We start from the raw sequence: 21,542 nt of genomic DNA on the forward strand, positions 1-21,542 counted from the left end.
TCCACTGTGGTTTAACAGTGGATGGAAAAGGTGAAAAAGAAAAGACCAAGTACTGGAAGAGACAATGTCAGCTTGGAACAAGGCTCTGGAAGAAATGGGGAGCTGGACCTGGAAGGAAAGAGGCATTTGGGGACACCTCAAATCTCCTGAGGGATTGAAGTGAATCATTTAAGTCCTCAGTCTTTATTTCTGAGCCAAACTGCTTTGCAAAAGGTCATCCTTCCTCTGGGCCTCGTTGCAGTGACACATAATGTGGATGTTTTGGTGGTTTGGAGTTAAATAGTGTGTGTTCAGATGGCAAAGAGCTGCAACAGGAGCTACAAGCAATTACACTCCTTTTCAGAGGTAACAATTATCAGTTATAGGCAATTACTCAGGCAGTTACACATCTGGCTAGTGGAATTGCTGCTGGAGATAAAAAAAAAAAAAATCTGAAAGATATTTGCACTTTAAATTTGCACTTTAAGTATTTCATCCAACCTGCAGTACAAAACTTTGCCTGCCCAGGTAAGGGGGGAACTGTGCTATGTGTATGTATCCATGAGTATTTACAGATAAAACAATATCTGTAGGACTCCAAAGGGAAGTTTCACTGTTTCCAAGTGGGATCAGATTAATTCAGCTCAATGCTGGAGTTCCCAGCAAAGCCCATCTGTCCTGCCTCTCTTAGGGCTGGATATTTGATGTTTATCCTCATATGTGAGTCAGGATGAAATTCCTGAGATGGGGAAAAAATCTTTGTAAACTTTCAAGGCCAAAACTGATGCCCAGATGTGAACTTTAATAGGCTTGAGAAGGGCTGAGTGTTGGTTCTGGCTTGTTTTGAGTTAAAAATGCAGGGAGTGCAGCAGCTGTGCCATTAAAGGAAGATGCTGTGGCATCTAAAGGGAAATTCTTTATTTAGCAGGAATATTAAGTGTGAAATGCCACAGCTGAACAGATAATTGAAGGAGACAGTCAGCCCTGCTCAGTCCCCCAGTGCCCCTGGCTGGGGGAATTATTCAGGCTTTTAAAGCTCCATTAAAGTGTTCTGCTGCCCTCATGGAAAATCCTCTGTTCTGCACTCACTCCCACTCAGGAGACCCTGAGAACCTGAAAATTTAGTACCACAAAATAGGCTTAATTCTTGCAGGAGGTTCCATTAAGTGTTGATGTACGTGGAAAATTAGAAAAGCTAAAACTGCACTGCCAAATCATGCAGTCAGGACGTTCTGTGAAAGGCAAATGCCACTTTTTGGGACACAGATGCAAAAAAAATTTGATGATAATTTGAACAGTACAATATTTGTCCTGCACAAGCAGTGCACGTGCTCCTTGTTTTCTAGTGAAAAAGGGAATTAGTGTTCCAGTGGAAACAAAAGGGATAAAACAATAAAGGTTTCAGGAGGGATGTGTCTGGGGACAGAAGTGGCTCAGTCCCAGCTGCCTGGCAGTGGGACTGAAGGTGGTGCCATCACCCAGGAAAACTCTCCACATTCCAGGGAACCCAGTCAGCTGCTCTGTCCTTCCCCAGGGATGAAGGTTATCGTGCCCTTAAACCAGAACAGACTCGGTTATTGCTTAAATTCACTTAAAATTTAACCCACAGTACATTTGTTTAACATAACCATGAAATAAATCTTGATTTATCAGTGTAAAGAGGGTTTAATTTCCTCTGCCATAAAAGTCAGTCCTGCAGCCTTGGTGCATCTGAGCAGTCACAAGTTCAGATTTTGGAGGCACAAAGGGACCCTCAGGGATCAGGTGGTTTGTGACCTGCATTGCTGTGCTCAGGGTTTAACCTGGGGCAGGGAAGGGTAATGATTAATTTCTGAGCAGCAGTGGCTCTGTTGTGATCAGATAAAAGCCTGTGCTGCTCGTGGGGCTGTGTGTTATCTGAGTGGCTCAGGGTGAAGCAAGCACCTGTAAAAACCTGAGTGCACACACCTGGAGGAGAGGCAGGTGACTGGGGAATGCATCAGCCAGAGCCTGCTCTCAGTGATAAGCAAAGCACTGCAAATCCATGCCACTGCAATTACAGGGCAATGTTTTAATTATTAATGCACAAGGAATTTGAATGGCATTAATTGCAGCTGGTGAATTTGTCACTGAAATGGAACTTAGCTCATTTATTGTGCTTTGGAAGCCAGGTGAGGAAGTGTTTTCTCTTCTTATGGAGTAATATTTTCTATTCTGCTTTCCCCAAGACAAGGGGCACCTGTCCAAGCAGCACATCTGGATAAACTGAATCCAAATGCTTCCAGGAGAGTGGGCCAAGGAATTCTCTCCAGCATGTAATTAATTGTTTTATGGGGATGGAGATAACAGAAGCCAGAGCAGTGCAAGTTAATGTAATTTTCATCTTGGAGAAGGGAATGATTTAGACAATTGCTAATGTGTGGGAGCCTGCTACTGGTTTTTGACAGAGCTGTGGAACAGCCAGAATGCAACTTAATTCTGCTGGCCTGGGTCTGTAATTGATGGGTCATTTATGGACTCAAATTGGAACAGCCTTGACTCCTGTCTCAGAGCTTGCTGTGGGTTTGTGCAGGTGCCAGGTGTCCAAGGCAGTGCTCTCCAAACCTTTTGATGTAGCTCTGATAGTTCCCCAAACGTGGCTGTAAATCAGAATTACTGCAGAGCAGCTGAGTTTAAGTGGAGTCATAAGGATGCTGCACTGCATAAATTTTAATATTCTGGAACAACAATCATTGTTCAACCTGTGGGTGACAGAGAGGGCCAGAGGTGACAGCTCTGGGATGGTTTGGTCAGGAGAGTCCAAGCAAACTTTAATAGGTAATAGGTGACTAGGTAATATTAATTTTAATAGGTGAGAGGTGAATGTGAAGCAGAGGGTCTGTAACTGGGGTTGGAGGCCACACTGAATGGGAATCCTGTCCCAAGGAATTGGTTCTGTACAGCTCAGCAAGCTGGTGAGGGGCAGATGGAACTCTGGTGGGGACAAACCAACCTGCCCTGAGTCTCTGCAGCGTTTGGAAAGGCTGGAAGGATTTTAGTGGCTTCTCCCATTGGAAGTTGTGTGCAGGATATGTTTTCAGGTATCAGGACAAATTGCTGACGAGATTCCTGTGTTCTGTTCTGTCCAGACAATCTCATTAATAGCTCAGTGCACACACACTGGGATGTTTTAGAGGCACTGCAGCTGGGACAGGCTGAGCACAGGGCTGGGAGCACCCATCGGCAACTGCTGCTGGAAACAGAGGGCTCAGGCTCTCAGAACTGGCACCTGCAGCTGCTCAGTCAGCTCTGGCTGGAGCTTGGAGGATGGTTCTGCTTTTTAATCATTTCCTCCAATGGCAAACCAAACTCTGCCCTGCTATAGCCTGAGGCCAGGGTTTGCCAGCTGTCAGACTGCAGTTAATCTGTTTAAATGGATAAGGCAATTCCAGCTGTAATGAAGAGGTGTAAATGCCTTCAGAGATCCAGCTCTTGGGGAGGGACCTCCTGACACCCCTGGGCAGTGGGAGTTTGGACATTTAGAGTAAATGCACATTTCCAAATGTCCAGTTTGTGCATTCCTGGGTTTCTGCAGGGCGCAGACCTGCACATCACACTTGGCTTGGAAGGATAAGGTGCTGGGCACACCCTGCAAGGAACTCACTCTGCAGGCTCTGGACATTTGTGTGAATTGATGTTATGCCCCACCATGACATCACTTAGCTGGGATTTTGGGCAGAGTGTGCAGCTAAAAAAAGCCCAGTTTGTGGGGAGAGTGCTGGTTCAGAGCCTCCCATTGCACTGCCCTGTTCCCCAGGGGATTTCCTCCAGCATTACCTCAGCTTTTGGTGCCACAGGGCTCCATCACTGAAATGGGCATCACTGAAAATGTGTTTCTCATACCTCATAATTCATTCTGAATACCTTAATTGTAAAAGAATAATTGTTTCACTTCAACACTGAGCTTAAGCACTGCTGCCTGCTATGTTTATAGCAGGAAATCATTATGACAAGGGGAAAAGCCCATCCCCCTTGGGGTCCGGGGAGGTTTGGGACCACTGGGAGTGCTGAGCACTGCTGGTGACACCAGGCACTGCAAATGCACACGGTGAGATTGTCCTTGGGGGTGACTTCAGCTTGCTCCTCCCATGGCAGAGCTAAAGCTGATTCCCTCTCTCAGAGCATCCAGCAGAACAGTTCCTTCCTGAGAAAACATTTCCAAGGTGCTGCTTTTGCCAATTCATCCCCCAGTGGAAAAGCTTTCTGGAGAGCCTGGAGGGAAGATGAATGCAGCTCATTTGCTGGAGATAGGGATGGGCTGCAGGCTGTGCCAGCCCATCACAGAACCATGCTCAGTAGTGTTTTTTAATGCAGCCATTTCCCTTTTCTCCATGTTTTGCAGTGATGGTCTGGTTCTGTTTTTTGCTGCCAGGCTTCACATCTTCTGTAAGAAATGAAGGTTCGGGTCATGGGGAGCTAATTGAAGCTGAGCTCTTCCCCCAGGCCATGGAAAGACCATTTGGAAACAGAAATAGAAAATTTCTGCCCTAATGTTCCTCCAGCTCTGGCCTTTTGGAGGAGCTTTGACTCCTGTCCTTCACAGGCTGGGGATGGGCTGAAGGATCCCTTGTGGGATTTTGGGTGTCTGAGGCAAAGTGCAGTGAGCTGACATAATGGGAGGACACCAGACCTTTATCCCCACAGAAATACCCTTTTAAAATTACAGCTGTTTTTAGGAACTATGAATTAGCACCATTCTTTCTGTGTTTCCATCCTTCAGCTGAGCACCTTTTAGCAGGAAGAGTTGTTAAAGCTGACCTGGTTCCAAACTAAAGTATAAATTCCTGTTTGCTGGGTATCCTGAGCAGTTTTCATGGTCCAACTCTTTACTTGATTCACCAAAGCTCTGAGCAGTCATACAACCAAATACACACCCCTTAGTACTGGCAATGGAAAGTTATTTCAAATATTGATACTTCCTATGGATTTCTTTGACTCTTTTTCCTCAGATTTTGCTGTTTGTAAAGGTGGAAAGAGACCAGCTGTTCTTCACTGACGAGGGGAAGAAAAATATTTATTAAAAGTTACTTAAAGTGAATAAAAACTAATTATCATATCCAGGATTGAAAGTTGAGAGTTCTATTTCCAGCTTTCCTCAGTAGCTTCCTGAGTTTGTGTGCAACACCAGGTTTCTTTCATTTTAGGAAGAAAGGGCTGGTAAAACAATAAAACAGTTCTTCTAACAGATCAATTTAAGGAATTGATCTTTTGAATCAGTATTACAGCTGGGAAGAGCCATGCATATGCTGGATTGATGGACTGTAATGCACACTCATCAAGAGCAAAATGGAAAAATGTTATTCCTCCTGTCCCATTTGTCACTCTGGTATTTATTTCCAAAGAGCAGCTACTCCTGGAGAAAACTGCAGCAGCTTGAAAGTCAGCTGTGCCTGTGCTTTCTTTTCCAAATCTATGGATTGTTGGATTTTTCCAGGAGCAGCTCTGTCAGAGCTGATCTGGGGCTCCTGGTGCAGGGTCCCCTGGGGAAGGGCCCTGGTGCTGTGGTAGCATTTATGGAAAAGGACCCCTCAGGATGCCAGACTGGGAGATTTCAGCCCCCTGAGCCCCTGCCCAGCCCTGCACACCTGCCAGGAGGGGAATGAAGGGTGGTGCTGGCTGGGGCCAAGCCTGGGACTGGTGAGAGGGGCAGGGCTCAGGGCGATAGATAAACATTGGGAAAAGCAGCAACTCCAGGGAGCTGAGACTGAAATGGGAGTTTCTGGGCTTTCAGCACTAATCCCTTCCACTGCAAGCAAGCATGTTTTATGTTTTTTTCTCATCATTCAGTCATTTTTGACAGTTTGCTGCTCGCAGAACTGGAAATCTTTTGATTTCTGTCTTAATTCGCTTCCAGCTCATGCACTCTTGTGCCAGTGCTAATTTTGGATTTCCAGCCCATATTCTCCCCCCAGTTTCCACTGAAAAGGTCATTCTGAGCCTGGCTCTGGCTCTGTGGGACTCAGTGGATCCTTGGCTGCCCACAAGGGCCAGAGAAGCTCCCCCTCCTGCAGGCAGCCAAGGCTGCACCCAGGGCAAAGTGGGATTTGCTTTTCCATAGATTTGGAGTGTGGCAGAGCCTCACCCCCAGCCCAGGCAGGGCAGATCGGTGGTGAAGTTTAAATCTGCATTCCCAGAGGGCAGTCCTGCTGCAGGGACCTGGCTGGAGCCCCTCAGGCAGCTGGCAGGTGATGGGTGTGACTCCCAGAGAAGCTCCTTCCAGGCACTCCAACATTAATTCTAGTTCCCAGGCTTTTCCTTCTGTCTGATCTTGGATTGACAGTTCTACTGAAAAAAAACCCAAAACCTTCCCCAGCCTCGTGTAATTTTTACAGCTTCTGGTTTGTAACACCCCTGAAAATCCCCACAGTAGCATTATCCTACCTTTTCTGTTTCACTTGGATTTTCATTGCTTGGGAAAACTGCCAGGGAGCTACAACAAACTCCTGATGAACAGGAGGAGCTGTGCAGGAGTACCTGTACAGACACACTTAACTCCCACAGGCATCCTCTGTGCTTTTTCACTTTAAAAACATTTAAGGAGGGAAAGGAAAGGAAAGGAAAGGAAAGGAAAGGAAAGGAAAGGAAAGGAAAGGAAAGGAAAGGAAAGGAAAGGAAAGGAAAGGAAAGGAAAGGAAAGGAAAGGATAAAAGAAATGAAGAGAAGAGAGAAGAGAGAAGAGAAGAAGAGCTTTGGAAATAAATTTCAACTTTTGCTCCAAGATATCTCGTTTTCTCTACAGAGATGGGGCAGAGCAATAGTACAGAAGATCCACAATTATGTTGCACCTGCTACAAGATCTCTGATTTTACAGATCAAGTCCTTTAACACATTATCTGAAAAATTAATCAAGTTCTTGTCTTCACCTTCTGGGAGGGAGTGGGAGGAGGAGCCTGCAATAAAATCCCATCAGACAGAAAGCACAGAGGGGGCAGGTGAAGCAAGGAGCACTTTGCCTGCTTAAATCTCTCCTTTAGGCACTGTTGACATTGATGGAAATGTTCTTTTTTTGGTGACTTTCCTAATAGTTTGTGATTATAAGGCACTGAAACTCACAGGTTCCTAAAAATAAGTTACACATCATAATTTGTGCATTTCTTGGGCATGTGGAGGTCTGTCTCTGGAGGGAGGGGAAAGCAGCTCAGTGAGAAGGTTTGGGCAGGTCTGGCACTCAGGAAATAGAACTATAAATATTTTTCCAATTTTTCCAATATTATAAATATTTTTCCAATCCTCCCTACAGATTCCTTGTTCCCTATTTCACTCACTTTTCCTTTCTGGAAAGCATGGAAAGAGACCCTCTCTTCTTTACTTAGGAGGAGGAAGAAAAGGGTTTTAAAAGTGAATAAAAATTAGTTACTACATCCAGATTGGAAGTCAAGGGCTCTATTTCCAGCTCTGTGGCTGGCTCCTGATTGCTCCTTGGCATGGTGGCACCCTGTGACTCACATTTCAGAGGAGCTGCTCCTGCTCCTGGATGAGCTGCAGCAGCTGCAGGAGCTGTGTGAGGGGCAAGCCCAGGGACCCCGTGGGGAACTGAACCCCCCCTCCCAAAAAAACCGATAATCAAAACCTAAAAAACACCCCTAAAACCCAGCAGGGTTTGGGGTTGGTGAGAAAGTTGGGTTTTTCCAGCCAGAAATCTGCCTGGTCCTTGTCACTGAGAGTAGTGTCAAAATGTCACCCTTACCCCATCTCCTGTGTCTTATCTGCAGAAAGGGGAAGAAAATATTTGAAATTATTTTCTTCAAAATATTTTTTTTTAACATGGCTTCCTTGAACTATACAAAACTCTGGGCCAGTCAAACAATCCAAAGAATTGTCCAGTAAAGCAAAAGCTGCCCACAACATTTTAATCTTGAGTCTACATTAGGTCTGCACTGTTTCACTGGTTACTGGGTGGATTAAAACCACCCAGAGAGGCTCTCACCTGAGCACAGCCGCAGCACCTCTGTTCCAGCTGTTGCTCTTTTTAATAATGTAGAAAATTTTCTGTTAAACTTCAATTTCCTTTTTATTGTAGGCCAGTATTTTCTTTGCACTTTTTTCCCTTTGGGCTGTTCTGCATCTGAGCCTCCTTTTTTTTTTTCTGAAAAATTAGTTAAAAACAAAAAAAGGCTGAAAATCTCAGTAACAAAGAGAGCAAATCCCAGTGATTCAGATTCAAAACCCTTTTTTCAAGTCCAAGTGCTGTTCCCTGGGAGAAAGAGATGAGCTGCTTTTTGCAAAATGGACCTTGGAAAATGAATTTTATTATGAACCTCTTTCTTTGTAATATGCTTATCTCATTTAGTCACAGTCAAGTATTAAAATTTTATATCAGTCACGACTGCATATTTATGGGCTATGGGTCCTGAGGATGATTTTCTGTGACTTGCATTTTGGACCAGTTGAGGAGGTACAAATGAACAGCCTGTGCTGGGAAGCCTTAACAAACTGAAATTAAATATGGAGAAGCCTTAAAAACTAAATTGAGATTTTGCTCTTCTGTCATCATAAGTGTAGAAGAGAAAAAAGACAAACATGAAATAACTGGAAATTGGGAAAAAGGATCCAATTAATCTTGTTTTCTTGAGGGAACTGCCATGTGCAAGTGGGCTCTTTACCTAAGCAAGACATGAGAGGGTTTTGCCTGACCCACCTGGTGCTGGAATCACCTCAGGGTGCAGCTAAAACACAGCCCTGCTTCAATAAAAAATCAACCATAACCATGATCAGGATATTCCAAATGCAGCTACCAATTTTGTGTGGAAGGAGAGCAAAGGAAATTAGGTAATTTCAATTCTGGGGAGGCACTTGAGGTGCAGTTCGTGAGAGGAAGGTGGCTGAGAACCTTCCCAAAGCCCTGGGGAGAGGAGATCAGGAGCCAGGAGCAGATGCAGAGTGACAGAGAAGAGTCCTGTGGGAGTCCAGGGGTGGGAAAGGTCTCTGGGAAGTGACAGTGGAAAATCCCCCTGGGGTTGGTGTAAATGAGCTCTGCAGGGAGGGGAGGCTGGGGAGCTGGGATCTGCCAAGCATCAGCTCAGATGTGAGATATTAAACACTGCCAGGGCTGGGAAGGGGGTTTGTGGCACTGCCCAAATTCATGGGGCTGCCCAAATTCAGGGACTGCCCAAATTCATGGAATGCCTAAATTAATGGGTTTGCCCAAATTCAGGGTCTGCCCAAATTCATGGAGCTGCCCAAATTCATGGTACTGCCCAAATTCATGGACCTGCCCAAATTCAGAGACTGCCCAAATTCATGAACCTGCTGGTCTCTGGGGGAGTATGGAGCATGGATAGGGGAGGAAGGAAGGGAAGGTTTGCTGAGGGTGATCAGTCTCAATAAGGGAGATCTAATAGGAGTCAACCAAATAACAGAGATCAAACCCTTGCAAAAGATTTGGAAAATTAGAAACAACTCCTGCTTGCACTAAGCCTGATGCAAGTATCACAGAATCCTGGGATGGGTTGGGCTGGGAGAGACCTCAGAGCCCACCCAGTGCCACCCCTGCCATGGCAGGGACCCCTCCCACTGTCCCAGGCTGCTCCAGCCCCAGTGTCCAGCCTGGGACACTGCCAGGGATCCAGGGGCAGCCACAGCTGCTCTGGGCACCCTGTTCCCATATTTTACCACCCTCATTGTAAAAAACTTCTTTACATCCCAGTTTACACTGCCCTGAAAGTGTTACCAGCCAACTCTTTGATGCATTTCTTTAAATATATTTGTGTCAACACTTGAATCTGCTTCAGCTTTCAAATGCTGTGACTTGCCCCAGCTGTGGCAGTGCTGTGCTGCTCCTGGGTGGGTTGGTTTGGTGATGATCACTCTGATTTTGGAGTGCAGTGACTGCACTTGGGCTCATCCTCATGGTCTCCACCCCCCCTCAATGTGTGCCCTGCCAGCAATTAAACTTCCAGCTGGGAAATAAGGAGAACGTGGCTGAGGCTGTCTCACTAAAATAATGAACATATATCAAATAAACTGCAGCAAAGTGACAAAAAGAGTCCCTGCAAAGGCAGGGATGATGTTACAGGAGCCTGTGACAGCCTCTGACTGAGAGAAGCCAATGGTTTTACCCACACACAAACAAATCTCTTCTCTGGGAAGGGAAGTGCATTCCAGACAAAGGGGGTTAGGGATTGTCCTCATCCCTGGGAAATGCCCCACATCACCCTCAGCACTGCTGCAGGTAGAAAGTGTCAGAGTAAAACTCCAGCCAGCCTGAAGATGATTCACTGACAGTTAGGGCTGTTCAGCATTTGAATAGATACCACTTCTTTGGGGTTTATTTTTAATGAGTTAATGGGGTGTGCAATGATTCTCCATTCTAACCAAAATTCTTGCCTCTGGCATTTTTTTTTACTTCAGTCTCCCCATCTGTGAAGCACAGCCAGTGCTAAGGGCATCTGCCCTCCCTCAGTCAGTGCTCTGATAGTTGGCAGCTTGTTCCCTGCAGTGTGGGATGTTTTGCACCTCCTCAGGTGTTGCAGCAGCAGCAGAGCCCCTGTCTGCAGAGCAGGTTTCACTGAACCACAGCCTCAAACCTCGGGAGGGCAAGAAAGGGACCTCCAGCAGCACAGCTCCCACAGCCCTGGCCACTCCCTCACTGTTCCACCTCTAAAACAGCCAGGGTGCAAATTAAAATGTGTACAGGGAGCATCTCTCTCTATTTCCCAGGTTCTCGTGGAGCCCAGCAGTGGCTGAGCTTTATTTCAGCCCCCAGCAGTTTCTCCTCTTTGCAGATGAGCTGGAAGGTGTCAGCTACAGGATTCATCTCTGTTTCCACAGGCAGCAGCAATGAAATCATCTGGCTTGATGTTCTTATAACATAAATTATTGCCAGCAATACAGCTAAAGCTGCTATCTGTCCTCTAATTCCCAGCCTTCTGTGCTGTAATTTCTTACCACTTGCCTGGGCATCATTTTAAATGTGATTGTAATGGCACTGTGGGTGACAGCACATAGGTGCTACCTTCAGCTCTGCTTTGGCAGTCAGTAGTCCAAAATGAAAATTAAAAAATTATTTGAATTTATCTTAACAATGAAATCCTGTGAGATTATGGTGAAAAAAAATCAGTGAAAATGAATTAGTCAAGAGTGATTTCATTTTGACCCCTGTAACTCTCAGAGGCCACAGTTGTTGTTGTACCCAGCAGGTAACATTTGCTTGAGTTGATCTGCTTTATTAATATCCTTGTGGAATATGTAGAGAAGGTTTTCTGAATCCATGAGAGTGCCAAGACCTTTTGCAGTTGTGTTTATGGGCTAGAGAAGCATCCTGGCCAGGCACTGGAGCCAGGACACCTCACACCTCACCTCCAGGGTACTAAATCCATCCCAGTCTGGGTAACCCCAGTCCAGTGCTAGATTTAACTAAATTTGGCTAAGCTGGAGTGGTTTTGCTCTGGGTTGCAATCAGTTGTGCTGGAGAGCCAAGGCAATGTCTGACCACGATCCAATGTCCTGGACTAAGGTTTCCCAAGGAAACAAGTGATGGAATAGGATGGTCACTGATGGCACAGCAGCCTTGGCTCTCAGGCTGCTTGCAGACAAATTCTGTGTGAGCCCAGGAGAGGAGGGAAGCATGGTTCACACTGCTGCCCTTTTAGCTGCAATTTGCAATCTGCAGCCAGTCAAGGCAAAGCTTCCTGGCACTTTAATCTTGTCTGTGGGCCTGCTTTAGGACAAGGGTAATTCTGATAAATGTTTGTTAGTGTTTTCCTGAGTTTCCAGGGGTGAAGAAAAGTGATGTCAGAATTATGTGGTGTTGAGCCTTGTCTGCTTTGACTTTGAGGGAGATCTCCCCTGGGAAGTTGCTGGACTTTTAGCTCATGTAAAAGGTGCAAATGACTCTGTTCTAAAGCAAAGCAGCCACTCCAGTGTCATCCCACAACTTTTATCAAGATTTCTGCAAACGCTCCCTTTCCTGGCACCTTTTGGACTCCTCATGCTCTGACTGGTTTTTCCTGTGCCCTGTGCCTCATCCCAGGTGTCTGAGCTCCACACTCGGACCTTTTCTGCCTCTGAAGGTCAAAATCCTCGTGGTGACATCACAACTGATGTGCTTCCTAAGGGGTTGAGCCCGTGGAATTACTGGGAGGTTTCAAGATGAAAACATAAGGAGAAGTGAATCAGCTCTTATGAAACCTCCCCCATCTCCCCAAACAACTTCAGTAGTGCAGCAAAAATAACACAAAGCAACCAAGCTGTTCCCAGAGTGAAAAAAGGATCAGGTTTGCAGCTCGGGGGGCTGAGGGAGCAGGAGGATGGATGCCCTCCTCCAGTCAGCCCCAGCCAGCTCACTGCTCACTCCAGCTCCAGCTGCTCTGCAAGCATGCAGCCTTGATACTCTTGGGTTTTATTCTAATTATTGCAACAGTGACAGAAATTGTTCTTACCAATGCGTATTTCAACAGCATTTTGCACTTATTCAGCATCTTTGCATTGAAAATCTCAGAAGTGCTTAACAGAAGGCAGTGGAAATCATCTCCAGTTTTTCCTCAGGGGAAGCTGAAGCAGCCTGGTAAGGACCTCTGGTGTGGATTGACAGTTGTCTGATTTTGGAGAGGCAGCACTCTCAGATTTTTTTGGTTGGTTTTTTTTTTGGTTTTTTTTGTTTTTTTGTTTTTTTTTTTGTTTGTTTGTTTGTTTGTTTGTTTGTTTTTTGGTTTTGTTTTTTGTTTGTTTTGCTGTTCTTTTTCCCCCTCTTTACTGGAAAGCCACTCCAGGAGGATGTGGGAGGTGCCTCAGTCACTGGGAAGATGTCTGAGATTTTGGGCTGGGTGTGTTTTGACCTTGAACCCTGGAAGAGAGAGCTCTGTGCTGCTCAGTGCCAGACTGGTGGCGGGGCTGAAGAAGGGAACCTGTCCCAGATCACGTCTCTGCACAAGAGTCTCTCTGGATGTGCTGTCAGCCAGCAGAGACCTCCTGCAGGGAGACAGGACACAGGTCCTGCTTGCACTGGAGAGCTTGGGCTCGTGCCAAAGGAGCACCTGGGAAGGATGAGGAGAGGAGCCCAGCACACAGGGATGCTCCTGTAGCATTTCTGTTCCTGCACTTCCCAGCTGAATTACCTTCCTCCTCTTTCTGTGTGGCCACATTGCTGTGTTGGAGCACAGATGCTCGTGGCCCAAGGCTTTGTCCCAAACACACCTCAGCTCCCAGGTCCTTGGAACACCATATTTCTCCTAAAATGAGGTGACATTTCTCCTTAAAGGGCAGAAAAATCCCCTGTGTGTCCTAAAAGAATCCACTCCGTGTGCCTCTGCAGAGGAGAATGGAGAGCCTGGGGTGACAGAGGGAGTGTGGGAAGGGGCAGATCCCTGAGACAGCAAACTGGAGAGATTTCCTGTCTGTGAGGAGGGACCAGGACAAAAAATAGGGGACGAGAGGGAACAGCCAGCAGATAACCCAGTGGTGTTTGGGACAGGGGGTTTGGGACTGCCAGCCTGGTGCAGCCCCTGGTTATCAGGGAGCTGGGGAGGGTTTGTCACAAGGGAAACACCCCTTATTCAATCCTGAGTCACACTTCTGCCCCTGCTTCCCACCTTTGGAAGAGGTTCCAGTACCTTTCTGTTACTTTGAAAGTCACCAGAAAACAAACGGAGCTGAATGAAATGCAGTGATTTTATCATCAGAGGAGTAAGAACTGAAGCAGTTCACAGAAACCCTTTCTCAGATTTGAGAAAAGGGCTGTAAAAGCCTTGGGCTCTGAGTTCAGCCCAGCTGAACTCATGGCATTTCCATCCCAGACAGGGACAGGGGCACTTCCCTGCCTCTGGCTCATGGCAGTCAGTAGGGTTGTGCAGTCTGGTACCACCATCACACGTGCTGCACAGATGTTTGGCAGATAGGAGAGGCTGCGTGTGCTCCTTCAGATGCTATTGCTGTGTTGCTCCTAACAGCAAGCTCCTGACCCGCCACCCCATTTGCAAAACTCCAGAAAAGTACTGGAGAAATTCTTGTTCAAAAAATTTCCTTTTTAAAGGGTTCCTCTGCAAAAGTGGAAAGCATCTGGCAGTTGGTTGGACAGATCTTGGTTTACTGTTTTCTTTACATGTGTGTAATTTTCTGCTGTTTGAACCATGACAACTGGTGAGCATCACTGGAAGAGTGTGTGCTGAGACTGTGCTAAAGAGCACATGTGAAAGCTGCCCTCAAGTTTGACCAGAAGCAGCGTGAACAGAGTTACTTTTTAATGTAATCCATTATTTTAAACCCTAAATTACTTTGGGCTGCCCTGCACCCAGAAACACTGGGGATCTGACCTGGGCTCTGGGGTTGTTCAAGGTAAAGGAGATGGTTCTGCAGGAAAGAAGAGGTGGGACAAAGATGTTTTCTCTGGCAGCAGGAGAAGCCTGACCCATACATTTTTGAGAGGTTCCCAGAGTAAAACAGATCAGCCTTGGAGCTTGGGGGGGGGTCTAACAGGGGAGGATGGCTGTCTTTCTCCAGTGAGCTCATCACACAAACTCAGCCCTTCCATGCTCTGCAAAAACCTGCCCAGGGCCAGGGACAGCTTCAGGGGAGTGTCTGGTATATATTCTGCCTATTTCAGTGGTGTTTCAGAGCACGATCCAGAGGAAAAAGAACCATTAATAAAATTACAATCAGAAGACAAAACACTTTCTCCTTGGGCGTGAAAGTTGCGCTACAGCATTCCGCTGCTTCTGCATCGCCGCTATTGTTCCAAATCCTGAGTTGCAAGTTGCTAAGAATAAGAACGCTCCATTTTGGGCTGAGCATTACCTGGGAATTAGCAAGGAAATGAGGAGGTGACAGAGTTGTGGGGAGGCACGGGCGGCAGCAGCATCACTCGGTAGCGCTCCATGCGCTGCAGGGCTGGCGGGGCACTGACCTTGCAGTGCGGCTGAGCCCGCACGGAGCCGGGGCTGAGCTGAGCCTGCAACAGAACTGGGGCTGAGCTGAGCCCGCACAGAGCCGGGGCTGAACCAGCGGGGCTGAGCCCGCACGGAGCCGGGGCTGTTCCCGCACAGAACCGGGGCTGAGCCCGCACGGCTGAGCCCGTAGCTGGGGCTGGCCCATCGCACCATGCTCGGCAGATGTGCTGAGCTGCACAGAAGCCCGGCCAGCCCCCAGCCCCAGCCCCCGGCAGCGCCCGCTGCGCATCCGCCGCAAAGGGAAACTGTGGCAGCTCCACCTGGGTGTTCGCTTTTATTTATTCGCGGCCCGCGGAACAATGAAGTCAGAGGTAGGTGAATGATGCAGTGCAGAAGTTGCTGCAGCAGGAGCTTCGCTACGGAGATGATTTAATGTGCCGGGCTGGCGGTGGGGGGAAATGTTAATAAATTCTGTTTGTGCATGTATTGGTCTGCGGGGAGGCAAAATCGGGTGTTCTGGGTGCAGCAGATGACATTTTCTAATTATACAGCTTTCTGTTATGCCTGAAGTAGTCATGTACAAAGATTTTGCTTCCCCGGTAATGACAGAAAGGCAGGCTTTTCAAGGCAGAGCTACTCATTTTACTTGCTGGAATTAACGGAATGTCGTGTTTCATCCTTATAAATGCATATCAAATTCTCAGCAGAAAAATAAGGGTGTTAATCATCGCAGCTGATGTGCTGTGTTATGTAGATTGCTCGCATTGATTCCAGGCTGGAGGTTCGGGTTTCTTATTTGCATTTAGTCAATCAAGCCCGTGCCCACCATGAATCCCTTCGGGTGAATTTCTGTTGATTTTGTTGCTGGGTGTATTTATTCTTCTTTGTGTATTTGCCTTTAAATAAATCATCAGAACAATAAACAATCCTGCAGCAGAGGGAGCAGAACGTTTCGGTTCCGTCGCTGCAATCCATGCAGCTGGGGAAGGAGGGGTTTATGCAAACCATGCCTGTGGCTCAGGGGGATGAGAATCGATCTCCTGGCTGTGCTGTCCGTGGGAAGGTGTGGGTGCATGGGACACGCAGAGCTCCCCGAGCACAGCCCTGGCACTGGCCTGTGTAAGGACTGCCTGGGGCATCTCGGGGGGAAAGGGCTGGGGTTTAGGGGGCTTCAGTTATTTTTTATAGCTCTTGGTGTTTGTAGTGCATTCCTTGGGCTTCTGTACAACAATTTTGCTAATTCATGTCAGAGTCATTGAGTTTAAGGAACATTAGATTAGTGATAGTAGATGACTGCATTTTTATTTTAATGAGGTGTTACTTGCTGCTGGGTTTGCCAGGTATCAGTTATGGGACTGCTTTGGGTTTGGTCTGACTGGGTTCCCTGAAAACTCAGAATGCTCAGAACCAGGGAATAAGAGCTAAGCACCGAGGTAAGAAGTTACAAGATTCCCATTTAGAAACCCAAGGTCTTGAGGAGCTGCTTGTCACAAAGTCATGGAATCACAGCTGGTGCTTTACACAGCAGTTTGACTGGGAGCTGGTGATCTTATGGAGCTTTAAATTTCCACATGCAGCTGGAAGTAAAAGAATGAAAAACCCCCTGAAGTCAGAAGCCGAGTTAAAGTTAAAATTCATAGCCAGAGTGCTGTTTTATGGAAATCTTCAGGAATAGGATGAGAAATCCCCTGACCTGTCATATGCTCACTGACATAAATGGCAGCAGAGTTTCTGTGCTGTGGAACAGGGGTGGGGATGAGAATACCCACGGGAATTTGATCCTATACATAGTGAGGGTGCACTGGGCAGCAGCTTTGGGGGTGGAATGGGTGTGCCATCGAAATCTGGGGTGTCTTTAAGCACACTGGGAGGTGCCAGGTGGGGTAAAGGGTGTTTGGGCTGACAATGTCACTCGGAGAAGGTCACAGAGACTACTCGGCTGCCTGCAGGTCCGAGCTCCCCCCTCTCCTGTGTTTCCCCAGGCTTTGGGTAGCTCAGGAATCTGGGCACTGCTCTTCTCCTCAGCCAGGGCAGGACTTTGGGAAGTGCCTGCCAGGGTCTTCGCTGGGCTCCTGAGTGATGGGTCACTCACCTCATCCATGTGCAGCATCCAGGGGTCCAGCCAGCAAGAGAAAAACTCTGCTTGGTGCTTAAGTGTTTGAGGAAGAGAAAAATACTGCTTAATACCACTAAAACTTACCTCCCCCCCCCCCACACACTAAATTGTCATTTAGTTTTAAATGCATTACCATTTGAAAGCAATAATCTAGGGGGCTTTTTTTTTTTTTTTTTTTTTTTTTTTTTTTTTTTTTTTTTTTTAATAAAGGAGTTAAAACAGGGAGCTTTGTCAATTAAGTAGTATTGAAAGATACTGGTCTGCAGCTTAAGGAAAAATCAAGGTCTTGAATTTATAAATGCATATAATTGAATTGAAGTATTTGTGCTTGTAGTTATATACCTGATCAGGTATTTGAAGATCCAGAGAATGTTTTTGGCTTTCCTGTAACCTGGACAGTAAAGATTGTGCACGTTGTCTGTGCTGGCATTCCATACACAGGTTGAGGGGCAAATTGGGGGCCTTCAGGTCCTTCTTGCTGAAATGATGAATTTCTGGAGGGTAGAGACACGAGCAGGTCTCACTCCCAGTCCTGCAGGAGCTCCAGGAAAAGGGAACAGCCCCGGTGCTGAAAGGCAGCAGAGCCCCAAAGCTCCCTGTGAGTGACACCAGAGCTGAGCCCTCCTGGGCAGGCTGAGGGTGCTCAGCATCCCTGGGGCTCCTGTGCTGCTGCTGGAGCAAAGGAGAATCTGTTGGGCAGGGCTGGGGCAGGTGGGCAGGGCAGGGAGGGGAAGGGTGTTTCTGGCACCCAGTGCTTTGCTGGCAGGCATTCCATGGGCAGGCACTGTTTTTTAAAACTCTGGCCTGTGAATGGCAGTGCTGTGACAGCAGAAATGCATCCTCTGCAAGGACAGCCAGGATTCAGTGACATGGAGGCAGCTGCAAGTTCAAACTGTGCACTGGTGCTGCTGGTGTCCCAGTGACTGGACATCACTCCCTCCCCAGGGCTTGGGAGCTGAAAACCTTCAGAAGGAAATTCACATTTTCCAGGAGAGAATTTTTATTCGGGAAGGAAAGAACTGAGGCAAATTTGATCTTGCTTTGAGACTTCTCCCCGACAGAAGCCTCTGCATTTGTTAGAGGAGACTCCTTCAGAAGCAGGAGCTTGAGATTTGGCAAAGCACAGGAGGTTGCCAGGCTGCTGTGCTGTGCCCACTGGAAAATTCACCTCCTGAAGGTGAGGAAAAAAGTCACCTCCGGAAGCATGAGAAGGGAGATGACAGGAAAAGAAACAACTTTGAAAAAAAAATAATTTGCTTTTCAGCAAGGCAAAACTGTGTGTCTGTGCTTCTTGCAAGAAACAGCTTAGCTGGCTGCTTCCACCAACAGCTGCATTCACCAAAGTGAAAAATCCTGCTGAAATTCAGTTTAACCCAGGCTCCTCATTCCTTTAAGTCTCTGAAAAAGAATTCGCAGACCTTGTACATGTGAGGACTGAGCAGCCTGGAGTTCAGGAAGTGAAACTTAGAAGTTTTCTGATGTGAGCACATGTACCAAGGGGATGCTGTCCAGGGAGGTAAGTGCCTTTTCCAATGGGAATTGCTAATGCAGGAGCTGCCAGTCCCTGCTCAGCCTGGTGGCATTCTGAGGTCCAGGACTGGGATGTGGTTTGGAGGAGGGGGAGGAGAATTAAATCTGCTGCCTGTTATCATATTGTCTGTTGTGACAGCTGGTAGATCTGGAGTTGCAATAAGAACTCCTTCCTATTTAATATCAGGCCTGAGGTGTCTGTGCTATAACCTTAAGAAAAATTAATTCTGTGGGCTCTGGATCAGATCCTTGATGAATGATCCTGAGTTTGTGGGCTTTGCTGGGTTTTGTTTTGCTCTACAAAAATATAAATAAATGTATTAAATCAGAACTACGTCGTTTTTCCTCCTGAAATTATTTTTATAAACATTTGCTGATTGAAATGCACAGCACAGGCACCCACAGCACAGATGCAAATGTCTTCATTTTCCAGATGGAAAGACTGAGGGAGAGGAAAGGAGAGAATGGTTTGTTCAGCTGCAGGGGAAAGTTGATATTAGAGGCAGAGATGGATTTGAGAAAGCTTCATTTCAGTTCTGTGCTCTCCCAGCAGCCTGGGAGCACTAGGCAGGATCAATTTCATAGGCTTGATCAATGAGACAGAGAAATACATTTTTACAGGTGTGATTCTGTGTGTGTGCACGTGAGATCTGCAGACCAGGGCAAACATTTTTAGCTCCTGGTGAGCTCCCACTGCCCTTGCAGGCAGTGCTGAATTGACAGGATAACTGAGGTGGGTGTAATCACATGCTTCACATCCCAGCACTGAATGCATCCTGCTCCTTTGGTGTGGTTAAAATCCAGGGGGAGCACAGCTGCACTGCCCCAAACTCTCACGAACGAGCGCAGCAGCCGAAAGAGCAGAAACAACCAATATCTGCAGACACTCAGGGAAAGGACACTCAGGAAAAGGATTTTTCCCAGTCCTCCCAAGTTTCTCAAGCATTAGTACAGTGCTGAAGTCTGCTGTGCAGTGTCAGAAAGCAGCAGCAGAGCTGTGATGGGATCACTCTGAAGGACAAATCCCCAGTTTCAGAGGGGTCGGCTGTGAAGACCTCCTTGGGCTCCAGGCAGATACTTTCATACTCGTGTTGTCCACTCCAACAGGATTTTCCTAAGATTTCAGCCAAGATTTGGATCAGTTGAGACAGTCTTCAAGGCAGCAATCAGCAGAGGAGAAGGCAGGGATCAGAGAGTCTGGCTGAAGTGTGAGTTTATTGTGTTACTCAGAGTGTGCAGTGAAGGCTGTTGGTTCAGCTGTTTGCCCTTCCACGAGGCTTCACCCAGAGAATGTTCTTGGATTCCGTTCCAGAAGGGGGGAAAAAATTGTATTTCCTTTTAGACACTGCTCTCTTTTTCCTTGTTTGATAGCTGCTGCCAAAGAGGGGGGGCCTCAGATGTGTTTCTTTCCAGCAAAGGGCCATAGGAAAATATTTCCTGGTAACCAGACCTTACTAGTTGGATACTGTTTGTGGGACACGTTAGTATAACCATGATGCTTTGTATCTCTTGATTAACATGATGAATAGCCCAATGAAAAAAATAAAACACCATTCTGTTATCAGTAACAGAAAGTGATGAGGTGAGAAATGGGAAGGGCAGAGCAACACCCTGGTTTAGGTGTCTGAGCATAAGGTAAATATTTGTGTCCCAGAGAGAAGCTTATCTGGATCATTATGCTCCTAAACCAGTGGCACACATGAATTTCTAAAGTATTGCTGGGGGATCAGTGATGGTAACATTAACCTGCTGATCCAAGTGTGCAAGGCTGGCTGCAAAGGAAACGAGCCAAAGAAAATAATTGTGGGGTTAAATTTCCCTCTGCTCTCCTTCCCTCCCTCGTTCCCTTCCTGTTTGTGTGTTGCTGTGAGCCCTGTTGTCATGGGACTCCTCTGTAGTGGCCCTTGTTTGTCACTTCATCCCATCTGGACTTTGCCTCTTCCCAGTGTTCCTGCCTGGCTGCTTCCTTCATCTCCTCTCTCCATGGTTCAGGAGCCGTGGCTGTGCTGGCTCAGCACCATCCAGAGCCCCAGCTCACCCTGCACAGCCCCTGAGGGCCCAGGAATGTGCCCTGTGGGGTGGCCCAGCATCCCAGGGAGGAGGAGGAGGCTTTGGGGCAGGTGGTGCTGTAGGTCCCCAGCCTGGAGCCAGTGATGCCAGAGGGATCCAGTGGTGGGGGTGTGGAGCTCCCAGGACTGACCTGGCCATGTCCAGCTTCCTCAGCAGCCCCTGTCAGCACAGGGCTCACGTTCCAGATGTGGCAGGATGGACAGGGCACAGAAAGGCACAGGACTTTGTTCCCTCACAGGTGCTGGCTCAGGTGCTCTGCAGCCAAAGAGGGCTGGTGTTCTGTATTCCCCCAGAAGTCCCAGTCCAGTTCTGACCAGCAGCAGTCCCTGACTGGATGCCTGGACCCCTCTGCCTCCAGCCTTCCCAGATCCAGGAGCTTTGGTTTTGCTCCTGTCCCTATTCCTATAGGGAAGTGAACAAAAGCCCAGCCCCAGCTGTCCAGTTCAGCCTTCACAGCCACTGTTTTCATGAGAAGATAAGGAAAACCACAGAGGAGATTTATGTGCAAGTTCTGCTTGGCTCCAGAGCTCAGCCATAAGTGGAAGTGAATGAGGGAGCTGTCAGCTGCTGTAGGAGAATAGAAGTGTTAGTATGCAAAAGGAGCAAAACTCGAGCAATTCACATTGCTGAGCTCTCTGCATCCCGGTACAAGCTGTTTGTTATGGCAATGTCAGGTCTGGGAGGGCTGAAATAAAGCAAATGCCTGCTGAGCATGTTTGCATATCAATAGCAGAAGGGTTTGCTGGCTTGCTTTAGGCAGAACAGAACGGAGCTGGTGCTCGAGGTCGGGAGCAGCACCGGGGCTGAGACCCCTGAGCCTGTGTTTGCTGTGCAAGCTTTCTTCTCTGGCGAGCTCCAGATATTAGTCTGAACGCTCCAGCTTCCCTACAGCACTCTGGGTACGGTTACATCATCCTCTTGCATGTCCTTCTGCTCACAATGCCTGATCTGAATCGCTCTGCCCGCTGGAAAAGGACTCCAGCACCCAGCAAAGCAGATCCAGCTGC

At 47.4% G+C, this 21,542-nt stretch overlaps 2 protein-coding genes across 13 annotated transcripts in view; one reads left to right on the forward strand and one right to left on the reverse strand.

Moving 5' to 3' along the window:
* LOC306807311 (uncharacterized protein) overlaps positions 1-21,542 on the reverse strand; it is a 1,031,843-nt gene that overhangs the window by 792,916 nt on the left and 217,385 nt on the right. The window lies entirely within an intron of this gene.
* The window catches only part of IQSEC1 (IQ motif and Sec7 domain ArfGEF 1), a 261,481-nt gene that overhangs the window by 165,425 nt on the left and 74,514 nt on the right, over positions 1-21,542 (forward strand). The gene's annotated exons all lie outside the window — the stretch shown is intronic.

The sequence above is a fragment of the Erithacus rubecula genome, assembly GCF_903797595.1.
Source record: "Erithacus rubecula genome assembly, chromosome: 13".
NCBI classification, from domain to species: domain Eukaryota; kingdom Metazoa; phylum Chordata; class Aves; order Passeriformes; family Muscicapidae; genus Erithacus; species Erithacus rubecula.